This window comes from Wyeomyia smithii, chromosome 3 (genome assembly GCF_029784165.1).
Source record: "Wyeomyia smithii strain HCP4-BCI-WySm-NY-G18 chromosome 3, ASM2978416v1, whole genome shotgun sequence".
In the NCBI taxonomy this organism is placed as follows: Eukaryota; Metazoa; Arthropoda; class Insecta; order Diptera; family Culicidae; genus Wyeomyia; species Wyeomyia smithii.
Window position 1 is genome coordinate 192,362,295 of NC_073696.1, and position 16,063 is coordinate 192,378,357.

Genomic DNA, 16,063 nt, shown 5'->3' on the forward strand with positions numbered 1-16,063 from the left:
AGTAAAAACTAGCTCAGGCCAGCATAACGGGTTGCAAACACAATGAATATTTTCTTTGATATGCTCCTGCAGTAATTTCATTAAAATAATAGAGAGAGAAAAAAAAGAGAAGTAAAAGCGAAACGTGCCCATCATTGCCTAAAACAAAATGAATAGAGAAGAAGCCAATGGCATAATCGGTAAAAGTTATTACACAGCATGACGATTGTGGAAAAAGTGAGGTATTGGGTCAGATTGACTACCATAGGCAAATAGAATAGACTCATTTATAATGGTTCGATGATGGTAGATCAGACGATACAATGATTTGATCCAAACTATAAAAGGGAAAATAAGGCATTGCAGACTTGTTGCAATTATCTTGCTCGTGAATTAACGACTGGTCATTAAATGGCCAAAGGTATTTGTTAATTGAATTCGACTGCCACAAGATAGTCTTCATGAACTAGCATTAGAGAATCAGGAAACATTAAACAGTTTCTATTCTCAATTCAAAGCAAAGAATATGACCATTCGTGTACCACAGCTTAGTATATTGCGTATTATTGAAATTATTCTCAATAACTGTTAGACTGATTTTTATCAACGTCCAAATCAAACTTCTACGAAAGTATCTAAAATAATAATCGCAGGTGCATATATTAATAAATTCCAAAAATTTATATATATTTTTACTAGAGCACCTTTACTTATTTTTTTCCACATGCCTTGCTATTCCAATGTTCCAAAATCATTTAATAAACGTTCACATGTGACTGTTGTTTATATGCATAACTATATCTCGAAATTATGATTTAGACTATATATGTTTCAAAATTTTGTTGGCATATGACTGATATGAACAAAATGTTTAAATATCAATAGGTTCATATAGAAAAAACATCTCACCCGATTTCTCTGTCTGTCTGCTGCTCCTCTTTTCCTAGAATAATAATTTTGGATCCCCCTATAGACAGCACACATCAACGAATGACGGAGTAATAAAAGCGGACGAAGATAGTTTGGGCTAGGTCAGGGTAATTCGTCGCGACGCTTTCTTAGGGCCGTGTCTAGGTAAGCAGCGAGTATAATCGGATGTGAGAAATAGTTCGCCGATTGATTAGCCACATTGTATTTCAGTAAACTAGTGATTCAATCGATGTAACACGAAAATGAGATCATCGATTGTTATCCCGAAAAACGCGTTTAGTGAAGTAAGTGGGTACACATTTGGAAAAGACTTGACCCTAAATCTAGTCAACCCAAAAAATTATAATCACATCAAATTATAAATCTTGCGAACGCATTGAACAAATATAAACTGACACAACACTTTAATAAGAGCTACTTCAAGCTTACCCTTTAAGAAATGAAACCGAAAAACGTACTTCCGCACCTAGACATAAGAGTACTTAATTCCCCTGTATATAAAACACAAAATGTGGACCAGTGGCCCACAATAGCCCTCCATGCTGAAGAGTCCATCTAAATGGCTGCTAAGCCACATTCAGTCATTCAGTATAACACGAGCTATGCGGAAAGAGGAACACTCACAAATGATATGTTCTTCTCACGCAAGTCGTTTTTCCCATTATCACTTATTTCTCAACGGCGGCGTCACGCGCACCTCGAGGGCTTCAGGAATAGACGCTCGACCCGGCTCGACATGACAGCATTTCGCGCCAACCTTGGCACGCTTTCCCACCAAATCGGAACCATTGCGACAAGAGTTTCGTCCGTTTCCGCGGAACAATAACTCTTCTATTATGCACTAGCCAACGACTTCATTTCAATGTGCAATACGCTTCTATTGTCCTCTTTTCCTTTATATAATAGAGTTGTTCAGTGTCTAGCATTTCTAACAGTACAGTTGGGATTTATGAACTGTTTTCATATCAGCACCTAATGCTTGTGAACTAGATACTACTATTAAGTGATAATAGTATAAGTGCCAAGTGCATGAAACTGATTTCAGTAAGACCTAAAGATTGGGGTGTTGGACACCGTAGAATAAATAGCCTTTTCAGTTCAACAATGCGTTGTTCTGTTTTTATGCACCTGATAGGTTGTTTGACAGCAAACAATATATTAACATTTTTTGGATTTTGGAACAGTATATTTTTTAGTGTACAAAAACCGATTCATTTGTGGAGTAGATAAACAGCAGGTAACACGGACATAGCGGGTCAGATGAACCGTTGCGGGTATGAGATGAAACTTTTGAAAATTAAAAAAAAATACTCACACCAGTCATATGCCAGAGATCTTCGAGATGCCATATGGAACGAAGCACATTTAAAAAATAATCAAAATAAAGTAGTAAATTATAAAAATAATGTCCATCTGTTGAGCGAAACGCAAACGATTTGGTGAAATATTCAATGTGTATCCGTCGTCTTGCTGGCACTGCCGGTTTGTTCAACATGTTTGGTAAAAGTTATGTTTTTGGAAAATATTTGCCTTTTTTTTTGGAAATCACCATTCAATGACCACGATGATTGGAATTATTTTTTCTAGGCACAACAATCAATGGTTTGTTTAGGGTATCTGCGGTCCCTCTACGGTATTGTATTCGTGCCAATCGCGACGTGTATCGAAACCTTTTTCATCCACAATTTACTATGATAGATGCATAATTATTTATTTCGTAAATCTCACACATAAATTACCACACTTTCACTATCTCGACTGCTTGTAAAAAGAATAATAAACAGAAAGTTTTTGACATGTTTAAATAACAGCTATTTATTTTGTCGGTTTGTTATCGGGAAGCTATCCTATTATTAATTCGACCTTTTCTAATTTGAATGAAATATTGCTGTTATATAAACCAAACATATCAGCATATTAGGCTGGCTTTATATCTAATCATAGGTTTATATCTCGAGAGTGACCATTCAGAAAGGTGTTTTGACTATTTCTTGCCGTAAATGTCATACTTTAATATATATTGAATTAGTTTCAACCGAGGTCTTAATTAATAAAATTTACAATGCCAAGGTATAAACCATCACTATGATAAAGACATCCTTTTCTTCAAATTTAAATTGCATCGTTTTTCGAATTTTAGTTTTAAATTATACATACCTTTTGAAAGGGTGTGGTAAAAAACACAACTTGTCTTTTCGCACATTTTATTGAGTTTACGTTTCAAGATCGATTTTATACCTTCGTTGTTAGTACATTAAAGTGAAAACATTTCTCGACATATGCTCCTAGCTCGTACACTTTTGGATTTTTGAAACTTGTCGCAAAATGGAGTAGAAGTTATATTTTTAAGTTTTCAAACTCAACCTTTTCTATGATAATAATACGTTTTGATGATTAAACCGTAGACCTACATTAAAAAAAATCGACTAAACTTTCATTGGCGGGTCGTTTTCGACCCGTTTATAATTAGAATGACAATTGATGAATTAATCGAATACACATATAATTCGAATCGTCTGTCAGGTGAAACTCCACAGGTTCATGATTTTTTATTGCAACTTTGGGAACATATTCGTTATTACTACCAGCTGAAAAGACTTCAACAATCGAACTTTCCGAGAAACGACTAATATCTTAATACACTTTTTTTCTAAATTGTTTCTTCGTTTGAAACAGTGGTAATAATAATTCTACGTTTGTAAACAACAAAATCACAACGAACTATGGAATGACATATTCATGAAAATCGCACTTCAATATGACGGGTCAAAAAGGACCCAGTCTAACCGAAAAGTCCCAAAATCATGTATCACTACTGCCATCAAGCGGGAAACATCTGAAAAGGGTTTTTTTCGACTAAGTAGGTTGTCGCCAAGGTAAGTCGAATACGTATGAACCAATGAGTATACAATAGATGTGAGGAGAAAACCTCCTAACACTTGCACGCGCCCCTCTGCTTGCCCCCTCCTGCCAAGAGATGATGCCAAATAGTGACTTAGCTATTTGAGTTTACCATTGAGTTCGTCTAGTTGTTTACATTTGAAGCATTTACTAATACTAGGAAAATGCGCTCTCCTCCTCACCTCTCTTTTATGCTCATTGCGTATGAACCTTTGTCCACGTGAACATTTTTTTTACAAAAAAAAAAATTTAAAAACGTTTATCTTTGTAGTTTATTTAGGGATTAGACCAGGGTTGTTAACACGATAGATTATCGTCGATAATCGTCATCCTCTAAAACTAGATCTCGAGCTCGGCAAAAAAACATCCGAGTTCACTAGATTCAACCGATATTTCAACAAAAAAATGCCGGTTGCCAAATGGCGTCAGACCATTTTGCCGAGACTACGTCCAAAAAACTAAGCTTGACGAATCTCGTCTTAATTTTTTTTCCGAATTTATCGTTAAACACTGTTGATGCCGAGGTCAGCAAAAACATTACTGGTATCTCAGCACAAATTTTACTCGTTTGCGTGTTTCGGCAATACAGCTGTCATTCTCAGAAACGAGTTGCCGCCATTTTTCTTAGTGCAAATTTATGCGTGTTATTTATGAGCAAACAGGAATTAGATACAAGTTTGGCTAAAATTTGAGCATATCACAAGTGTTTACAATCCGGTCGTGTGAATACAATATTGTATTTGTTTTAAGGATGAGCATAAGATGTAGTTTTAGACTAGATGTTTTGCTCAACTGGCGAGCAAGATAAAGATAAGTATTCAAGATTTAGCATGAATAAATTTCTTTACTTAATAAAACTCATCGAGCTTATAATTTATAATTTGAAAGAAAACTGCGGAATTCACAGAAAAACTATTCTCTGCGATTGGATTCCACTGAAAAAAACGGCTCTTTACATTCAGCTTATATAACCGAAAGGTCGTTAGACTGGTTTGCCGCTTCTCGGCTGGATTTGCCGAGAGCACAGTCAACTGTGTACCGCGATTCTCGGCATAAATTGACATCTGTCAAATATTGGTTTTCCGAGGTTCTCGGCAAAAGAGTCTCAGCCGAGATGGTTTCCGAGCACTCGGCTGTCCAAATCTCGGCTCAAACAATGCCGAGATTCGGCGAAATTTTTTAAGTGTGTATACTATCGTTGTTGACGATGACGATAGCATCTTTAAACATTAACGTTATCGGCGATGACGATAGTCATCAGACGTTATCAGCTCACTAACGACTAAAAAAGACAAAGAATGAGATTTGACAGTGGTCGCGGGTTTGTAAAATGTTCGGCTCGAGTGAAAATGCGGAAGTGTGTTGTTGAATACTGCTCTACTGCCTGGTAGTAACGAGTTCGCATAGGCGGAAAGTTGTCGATCTTTTTCCTACTCGAATCATTCATTTTCACGCCCATCACTGAACGGTGAATGGAAAAAAATTCTAACACCTTGTAAACAAACCCGTGGGAAATGTCAAAAAAGTGAGGTTAATTTTTTTATGCAATGATCTATAGATCATTGCACGATGACGTCACAAAAAAGAAGAAAGAGATTTGACAGTTGTCGCGGGTTTGTTTACATAGTAAAATTTCGGCTCGAATAAAAGTGTCTTGTTAAAAATTGCGTTTCCAAGAATAAACCAGTGTCAGAAAAGTGAGGTTATTTTGCGTGTGCATTGATCAATTGTTATGTCAGAGCAAGTGCGCTAGTGGCGAACGAAACGACCACACCGAGCGTTATTATTAACTTTTGTGATATAACAACCCATGAAAGTGAAAATTCTCGGGTAGCAACAAGTTCATATGTTTGGCAATATATCAACAACGAGCCAATCCGTTGCTATTGGACCAAATACAGCTTTGTTTGTGTTGCTATCCAAGACAGCAACCAAAGTGAAATCAAATGGTGAATTCGTTTATCAGACGTTATTGACTCGATACCGTCGATACGATAGCTACATCGTCCTTCCTTGGCAATGACGCTAATATCTGAAGACGTTAACGTCATCGTCGATTACGATAACAGACAGTATGGTAATCGACGTTTACGATAGGTTATCGATTAACAACCTTGGATTAGACATAAATAATCCCAGAAAAAAAACAACTAGAATAATTTTAGATTCAGCTTTAAACACCCTAGACCAGAAAAGACATGAATGAAATATATTTAGTCAAAATTTTGAGCTGAGAAACGCACCAGAAGAAACACATTATAAATTTCGCTGTATAGATGGTTCCGAAGTTGGAAGGAAATATAAACAACAATAATTTCCAATGGTGCTGAAAATTTTTGTTAAATAAAAGAACTGAAATATAGATCTCATATTGGGTGATGCAAGGATGTAAATTATAACTCGCGCTCAATTTTTTCGAAAGCTCATTTAATAACGACAATTCTGAACCACTTTGTAGTAGTACTACAATATTGTCGAAGAGAGTATTGCTCGTACTGAAACACCGGAACTGTGACCGCACATCACGTTCGCAATAATCATCGTGATAATTTTCTTAAGTGTGTTCTCACAGCTCCAGTGTTTGAGTACAAAGTAATACTCTCTTGGACAAAGTAGTAGTAGGGGCCGTTCCTAAACCACGTGGTCATATTTTGATCACTTTTTATACCCCCCGTACCCCCTCGTGGTCTTTCATGGTCTTGACCAACCTCCCCCCACCCTTGCGACTTTAACCACGTGGTCTTTTCATTTGTCAAGTGCCAAATATTCGCTAGAATTTTTTACATTTTTATTATTAAACTTTCAGTACATTCTTTATTTCTAAAATGCAAAAGCTTCATTCTTGACTTGGTGGCAACAATAAATTATGAGTCAAGAAAAAAAGACCACGTGGTCATTTCGCTAAACCCCCCCCCCCCCCCGTGCGTGGTCTTCCGTGGTCTTTTGGCAAACCCCTCCGTCCCCCTCTTTCTGACCACGTGGTTTAAGAACGGCCCCAGTACTACTTCAGGACTTCAAGTTAATCATACAAAGTTGTTCAAAAATGTGCTTATTAAATGAGCTATCGGCTTGCGAAAAAAACGTGGGGGTGAGTGATAATTTACATCCTTGGGTTGATGCAAAAAAATTGATAACTTCTCTTCAAATCAGCGAAGCAATCGAAATACTTTCAAACGCCATTATAGTCTAGAAGAAACTAAAAGAAATATAATAACAATTTATGCCTTGAATGATTGATAACACTTCTAACACTATTGAAGTCAATTGAAGGCCCTATGCATGAGGTTTCCATGTTATACTCGCAATAACTGTGTGAGTCGAAAGTATGAGTGGTTGTGTAAAAGTACACTGGGGTCGCTTTTTACGCGGGTTGTTTTTATGCGTTTTTTTAAACGGGATATTTTTACAATTACGCGGATTATTTTTACTCGATTTGGAAGATCATTTGTAAGCGGTATCAAATAAGTTTAGTATAAGTATATCTAATCTGATCTTTTAAATGCGGTTCAACCAACCGCGTAAAAAGCGACTCCAGTGTAGACCATTTGAAATGTTCACGTAGGTAAGATAAGAATATTCATGGAGGTGTATCTAAATATTCCCAAACATATTTCAATGAATTACATTACTCCATTATAACAAAAAAGCGATCCTTTTCATATTACCTTTCCTACTAACGCCATAGCCTTAAGAACGAACCAACGCAAAATGTCTGTTTATGTTTGAGGTTACGATAACAATTGCAGAAAATGACCTTACGAAACGGTACCAAAATGTACTACTGATAGCATAAACTGTGTCCGCAGAGAATTTAAAACTATAAACTTACTAATTAATTATTCTAGTTTGATTTTGGGTAATTCTTGCTTCTTCTTATTCTTTCATAGTGAAATTATAAGAACGGTCCATACATTTTTTTTTAGGATTTATGTGGGTACTTATCCACGAAGGGGGAACTGGGGTCAAAATTGTTAGAAATCTGTCCATGTGTAACAGAGATGCTCCAAACCAGCTCCAAACTGTTGTGTTCATAAAAACTTCAAAAATTAAACCCTAGAATGACTGACACGATCGAGTAGTTTTTCCCGAATATTTACCCACTCTGAAAGAACAGACGTTTGATTAACGTGAACGTTTTGCTCTATCAATATTAAATGAGTTAGTTTGCTCCCTTTTTCAAGACCAAGGTCTGATCCAGTTTCGCAGTTAACTTTGAAACGGTTCATGCCCCCCGAGATAAAACAGAAAACAAATCAAAACTACTGAGATTTCCTGTCATCACCACCCCACAGTAAGCTAAAATATTGCAGCATGCCGTTTCACCGTAATATTTTCAATTAAATAATCGGAGCGCGATAAACAAGTTCACTGTCAGGAGAGTGTGCGAAGAAGCCGAACGTGTTGCACCGGCAACTTGGAAGCTCGCAAATCGCACGTATCCGCAGGCGACGAACCCGATTATTTACTCGATTGGCTTCGCCAACCGTCACCGTCAACCGCCAGCGTCTTTTTTTCTTTCTTTTTTGCATAAATTAACACGGATCAATTTCACCTTGCCTTTAAAGGTGCACAGAGTCGCTGAGGTTTTGTCGCTGATGTCCTATGCTTCTCGATTTGCATCAATGTTGATTGCTACCCTCAGCACTGCATGACATCAGACGGGTTGTGATTCCTTTCTCTACCTATAGGTTGTATGTTGGCGAATCGTTGAAAAACTAAATACAAACAAAGCTTTCATAGATGATTTTTTTTTTCTAACCTTAAAAGGACATTTTTTATCCTATGCGAAATTCACGCTGAACAGAAATTTTTTTCGCATCAATCGTTCAGCGAACGACAGCTTCTTTGAAAGTTTGAACTACATTTCGTAAAAAATAAAATCCAACATATTTCGCATTATTCGATTACTAACTGTATTTTTTTTTAAAGAGGCTTTGCCTAATTTGGCATTCGCCTCGTGAACTGTATTATTTTATTTTTCTGCTGATTAATGCTGTTGTTTCCTACGTTAACCATACTAATATTTTAGAAGTGATACGTGACCAATTCATATCACTAAATGTAAACCAAATATCGAGAATTAATGAAACACAACTTTTCAATTTAAAATGCAACTGAACTTTACCTGAGCCTGTTACACAAAATGAATAACACACCTCCGATTTCCCTTACCTTCTATCAATATTGCATATCTGGTATACCTTATTTATACTTTCATCGCAAATATTGTAATTGCCTCATGACAGTTATTTGGTCCCATTTTCAGGCGTTTACAGTCCATACTCGTGTATCCAAAGCTGGTATAAATATCTTGTTCCGATTTTATTGTGGTTCCGGTTCGGATCGATTTGTAACAATACGCGACGTTCGGTAACGATCATAAACAGGTAAATAAAGACAATCGAAAATTTCCATTCGCAGCTGGATTCGACAGAATGGATCGTTTTCACTTTCGGTCCAACGAAAGTTTGGCTCTCAATAAGGAACGAAGAGCGACCCCACTCTGGCATCCTGAACGAATATAATTTTACGCCACAGTTAGCCTCATTCACCTGGCAAATGCTTCCTCCGGTAAGCATTAAATTTTACGAAAAAAAATGCGGATGGGAGGTGCCTCTGCTACGGTTATCCGGTTCCAATCGATTCATCGTTAGTGCGGTATGAGCGAACAGCGAGTTATAATTTCGCAACAATGTACACGCGTTAGCATAACGAATAACCGTTTACTGACACACTGCGATGATTTTGATTAGCAGTTGTAATTTGCTATGCTTACACAATTAAATCATCGAATAGAGTTTATAGCGTTTCGGTTTAAGTAAACAAAAAATTCCCGTCTGTTGTGAAAGAATAAACGATTGAAGGTTTGTGAAGCGTTTCCGAGCTAACGGTCAGTTCTTAATGAAGGGTGCTACATAGTGCATAAAATTGGTTCTTCTGTTCAAACTTGATGATATTAAAAAATCTGATGTTGATATACATAAGAGAGTATTGAACTAGTTGCCATTAAAACTTTTTCCAATTACAAATTTTAATGGTTTCATTCAAACACAATCGAGAAATTTTAGCTATCGAAAGACCCGCTATACAATCACAATTTACGCCAATATATACAGTATATATAAAAGGTTTAATTCTGGATTCAGAATTTTCAAATCTAAAACTGTTCGTTTTCAAAAGGAGGAATTCTGAATTTGGGGTTTTGAAATTAATAGAACAATTTGGATTTTTTATCTTAATTAGGCATTACGAATTTTTACATTCAAATGTTGAATTCATGAATTTCATTTGAACATTTTTTAGTTCCTTTCAGCATTTCAATTCCTTTTCTAATTTTATTTCAGACACCGCCAGTATGTACCAGAAAAAAAAACAAACAAAATAAAAACGAAAAACAATATGACAGCTGGATTTGACTTGAGTTCAAAATTTAAGCGGTTTGAAACCAGTTGCAATACTTGACCCCTTTTTTTTATACATCTACGAAGGAACAATAAATAATTTGGAAAAAAGAAAGATACATCTGGACATAAAAAGTCATTCCACTAATCACAAAATGTTTCACCTCAATATCACCAACTCTTCTATAACAATACGCGGTGAAAACTCAATCATTAGTTTATCCCATTATGCATAATCCCATTTTCTGTCTGGGCGCGACAACATTATACCTAACGGAAGATTTTTCTGCGGTTCTTCGTTTTCGCACCGAACGATTGGCGCCTTACCTGTACGTTATAGTGCTCAAGCAACGCTTTAAACGGCGCGCAACAGTCCATTGTCGTGCACTTTTATGTGGAGTGTCCCCGTTTTCTATAAATTTCGTAGAAGCTGGGATGAACGTTTGCCAGTCGAATGGTGTGGGTGATTCAATTGCAGAAAAGCGGGGTCGGTACTTGGCTACATTTCGGTGAGAGTACGTTTGTCAATTTATGCAACGTTATATTTAGGCATTGAGTACAAATACCCTCTTGATAAGTAATTTAATATATCGGAGAGCATCTGGAGAGTCGATATATATTCCAATATCTAGGAAACTTTCAGGGAGTTAAATTAAGTCGCATACGGAATCAAATCCGTTCAACAATTTTTGTGTGAAATTCATTCAACAGAACGACAAGTGGGTTGGGTGGAAAATTAGCCTTTATACTGAAGAGCTAATTAGAAACCCTGATGTTCAAAACCATTCATCGTACTTTCCACTAAAAAATAATTAGATCTAGCTGCACGTAACTGTTAACAAATATAATTCCGCACTGGTAACACAGTGGATGCCTAGATTGTTTAGAAAATGCAACAAAGCAGGGCGTAAAAATAAACTCACATGACCACGCTTAACTACATAACGGCTAGACATGGTTGGCAGACAGACTGCGCCGAATTCACGCACGGAGCAGAGCCAGCAGGAGCCGTCTTCGCAACAACTTGCCGGCTTCAATTGAAACAGTATGCTATCATGATAAAAAAAAGTTTGGCTTCTGCGCTCATATTGTACTGTGCCGCGTCGAATAAACTACCGATTATACACCGCACTAGTATGTCCAGACGTTTGCGGAACGGTACTGTGCATTATTTGCAACCCTGGTGGCAATTTATGCGAATGTAGTTATTTAGCTCCGTGATTCTGAAGTTAAAAATTATGGTATAACTGACGATGATGATGATTAATCAACTCATATATTTTGTTTTTGGTCATATAATTTATTTTCATTAGGTGATAATATTTGTTATCGCTGACACTTCGATTCTAAATTCGGAAAAAAATTATCTGTGTCTTTGTTTGTCCTGTTAGTTTCGACTAATGACATTTCACTAACGAAGACAAGTTCTTTTTTCTGAGATTGTTTTTGTTGAAACCAAACAATTTAAAAGTAGAGAAAGTCTGAATCACATTATTCCCAAAATTAACTCCAGTGTCGAGAACCGGATTTCCTATAACGTTACCGACAGGATATGTACGAGAACAGGGTTTTGTGCCGATAACGGTGCAATAAATAGGTACTAATGAAACCGGTAACACAAAAAGTTCCAACCTGTTCCCCGTTGAGTGGAATCAGTGTTCAAATAAAAAACTAGTCAAACAAAATTGGCACAAACTGTGTTTCGAACGGTGGATCAATCTAACTTTTTTTGATAGTCAAATGTTTAGCAGTTTCATGTTTAGTCATTTTATAGGAAATGAGTTAAGCAACAGGGTATTTGATCAAGTTGCAGACTAGTGAAAAATTTATCAGCTAAAGGTATAATTTTATGCAACTAGTATTTTTTTGAATCACGACTATCTTTTTGAAGGGTTTTCGTGTAGAAGGTATTGAAGATTTTCTAAACATATAAAAATGCAATCCTGTCTATCTGTCTGTCTGATCCAAATAGACTTGAAAACTACTGAACCGATCGACGTAAAAACTTGTATGTAGGGGTTCTTGTGGCAGGGAATGGTTCTTATGGTGGTTTGAGACCCCTCCCTCCTATGGAAGGTAGAGGTCCCATACAAATGAACTACAAAGTTCTGCAAGCAAACTCAAGAAATAATCAAGCAAATGGAGTCCAATTTGGAAAGTGGAGGTTTTTGGGAGCAAAAAATATATTTCTGTAATAGATTGGCATCCCTCTTTACTTTGGAAGGGAGAAGCCAATACAAATGAAGACCAATTTCTGCATAACTCGAGGACTAATCAAACAAATAGAACCCAATTTGTAAAATGTAGGTTTTTGAGAGCCAAAAATATTTCTGTGGTAGTTTAACACCCCTCCCTCCTCTAGAAGGGAGGACTCTCATACAAATGAAACACAAGTTCTCGCATTACACCAAAATTAATAAAGCAAATGGAACTAAATTTGGCGTGTGGATAACTCAAGAACTAATCAAGCAAATAAAATTAAATTTGACATGTAAAAGTTTTAGGAACAGGAAGTATTTTTATGGTGGTTCGTTTCTCTTTGGAAGGGCTCCTATATAATTTCTGCATAACTCGGGAGTTTATTATTATTATTATTTCCCATACAAATAAAACAGATATTTCAACCAATTTTCCTGGAAACAGTCTAAAATGGTCGGGATGATGTACTGCAGCCAAATATCGACTACAGATGACTATAATTTAAAGATGGCGACTTCCGGTTTAAAAAACAATCCGAAATGGCCGATTTCCATCTCATTTGGGTTTTTTTGGAATCAGAATGATACACTGAAGTAAAAAATCGACCAGAAATACCATTTTGTATTCTTAAATAGCGACCTCGGGTTTCTGGAAAACAGTCCAAAATAACTGAATGTCACCCAATATGGATATTTCTGGAATTTCTTGTATAGTCATATAGGCATCATTTCGATAGAACCAATAATTGAAAATGATTTTTCTTTTTAGTTTAAATGTATGCAATAGCTGATTCGTCATGCATTTGCAGACTATAAACGTCAATTCAAAGTGTTTGGAATTATTAAAATAAAGAAAAAATGGGCGAGACGAAGATTGCCGGGTCAGCTAGTTACAAATATTTTAGAGCCAGAACGGTTTGTTTGATCGGGATGACGGTTTCGGCAAAATTGTAGATAATAATTTTGTCTTTCCAAAAAAATATGCACCGTGAAAAAAATTTTGCTTCAGCAAAAAAAAAATCAATTTATTGCCTGATCAGGGAGAAATAAGAGAAAAAGTTAAAACTTTCCAAAAACAAAAATCAAAGCTACACATCTAATTTATCTCGGCAAACTTTCTAACAGCAATACATTTCGATGAACATTCAGCAAATATATCGATCTACCGTAAACCACGTTTCGTTTACCGAAGTTCTAGAAAATTCCACTGAAAACTTGGAGAACATTTTGCTGAATTTATCAGCTGTTGAGTTACTCCCCAGCTGGTCTCGAGGTACGATGCTGGCCTAACAAGCCAGTCGTCGTAGGTTCGAGGCCTGACTCGGGAGAGACTGTTAGTGTCAGTAGGATCGTAGCGCTGGCCCGCAATTGTCCTGTACACTTAACGGTTGGCTGCGAAGTCTGTGTATAGTAAACAAAAGGTCAAGTTCCGAATCGGAATGTAGCACCAAGGCTTTGCTTTGCTTATCAGCTGTTGAGTTCTCGGCAATAAAATCTAAGTGTTTAAAGCGTTTTGTTTGATTGGTATAATGTCTTCGGCAAAATTGTAGACAGTAATTTCATTCTCCCAGAATAAATATATGTCGTAATACAAAAAGAAAAAATAAGAAAAACACACAAAATTATAAAGTTTTTTTTTTTTTTGCAGTATATAATTTTTTACAAGGATACAATTAATATTTAGAGTTTTGCCGAAATGCCGCAAACACTATACTGATTAAACAAACCATTTTGGCTTTAGAAATATTTTTATCAACAATAGGCATTCGGCTCAGTAAAGTTGATTCACATTTTCTTTGTGCTACCAGGAGAACCAACTTTCTGAGCCGCGTGCATACTATTGATAAAAATATTTTTAGAGCCAGCGCGATTTGTTTGGTCGGTATGGTGTCTTTAACAAAGCTGTGGGCTGTAGGTGATAATTTTGTCCTTCCAAACATTATAAATACATGAAAAAAAAATTCCATTGAAACTTTTATATTTTTTATTTTTTCAAGTTTAAACAAGTGTCAATCTTTAGCTAACATTGGGCAGTTTTCGTAGATAATAAAATAAGATTTTAAAAAGTTTGTTTTTTGAGATATTTATTTTATAATTAATATTTTTGTGATTTTTTTTTTCATTTTTTTTCTAATTTTTTTTACCGTATATATTTTTTCGGATAAACAAAATTACTGTCTATAACTTTGCTAAAGATGTCACCCCGGTTAAACAAGCCGTTCTGGCTCTAAAATTTTACCACATTTTCACAAACTCTTATAAAAAATACTAATAGCACAAAATGACACCTTCATCTCGTAGGAACATCTGTGCAAAGTTTCAGCCAAAAGACAAAATTCAGTCAAGAATGGCAGTTTAAAAAATAATAATAATAAAATCGGGATCATTTTCCATGAAATGCGGGAATCTCGTGATTGCGAAAAAAGTATTTCAAAATTGATTGACACACACAACCAACCAAACCGGCCTAGGGGCAATCCTAGCCAACACCAGCAAGTTTTCTGGGGCCAAAGACCTCTGCGATTGTCACGCCTTCCAACGCATGAAGAAAATAAAGACGTTGACGGTCCCGGCCCATTAGTCAACAAGTCGTTATTCGGAGTCCTATGATGGAATCGCCTCCCCGGGCGTTGGTTAATGTGCACAATTAGTGGCGGATTTGGGCCGTCAAAAATAAAATAAACTAGAGAAAATGATTATCTCCCAGACGGTCTCGTGGTACGACGCAGGCTTAACAAGCCAGTCGTCGTGAGTTCCAGTCTCGGCTCGGGAAGGACTGTTAGTGTCAGTAGGATCGTAGCGTTAGCCCCGCAAGTGTCCTGTACACTAAACAATTGGCGAAGAAGTCTGTGTGATTATGAAACAGAAGGTCGAGTTCCGAATCGGAATGTAGCATCAAGGCTTTAAAGAAAATGGTTACACTATACATAGTCACAAAATCGAAGAAATTTCTATTCGTGACACGGTAAAACCCATTTTGCAAGACAGTGCGTTCAATTCAACTGACCAATTGTTGGCCAAATTGTAACCTCCAAAATTTTGAAAAGGTTTCTCTGGCCCAAAATAAAATCCTTGCAAACGTGTTCTTTCAGAGGTGAATGACCACTTCTCCAACCACGGCCTAATCCGGTTCCTTAACGCATCAAAATTTGAGATTAAGTGACTATCTTACTATCTCAATTTCACTCTTTGTGTCTGTTATATTATCAAGAATTAAATCACGGAATTATCTTTGATTTGCATTAACCTCTCAAAGAAAAACGGCAAAAGTATTCAAACTAGACTAGGTGAACAATATAGGCTTAACTTTGCGTTAACCTCGCCATGGAGTTAATAACCATGAATGACCCAATAACATTATTTGGCATAAAATCAACTATTGGGACAGTTGTTCAAATCGTTTTGAAATTAAAAAACCTTATTGGTGAAGTTACTAGTATATGCTTTTAGTGCATTTAGTTTTGTTCGAACAAGTTAGATCAAATGTGCAGACTTACCGAATATTCCACGCGAAATCTCGTGGGGAATGAATCTAATCCGATTGATCTACAGGCCGTAATCGCCATCTCCCTCGTCGCTGAAGATATCCAAATAATCATCACTTTCTTCGCCCGCATTTGGCGGCACGAATGCTCCACCGAACGCATCGTCCAG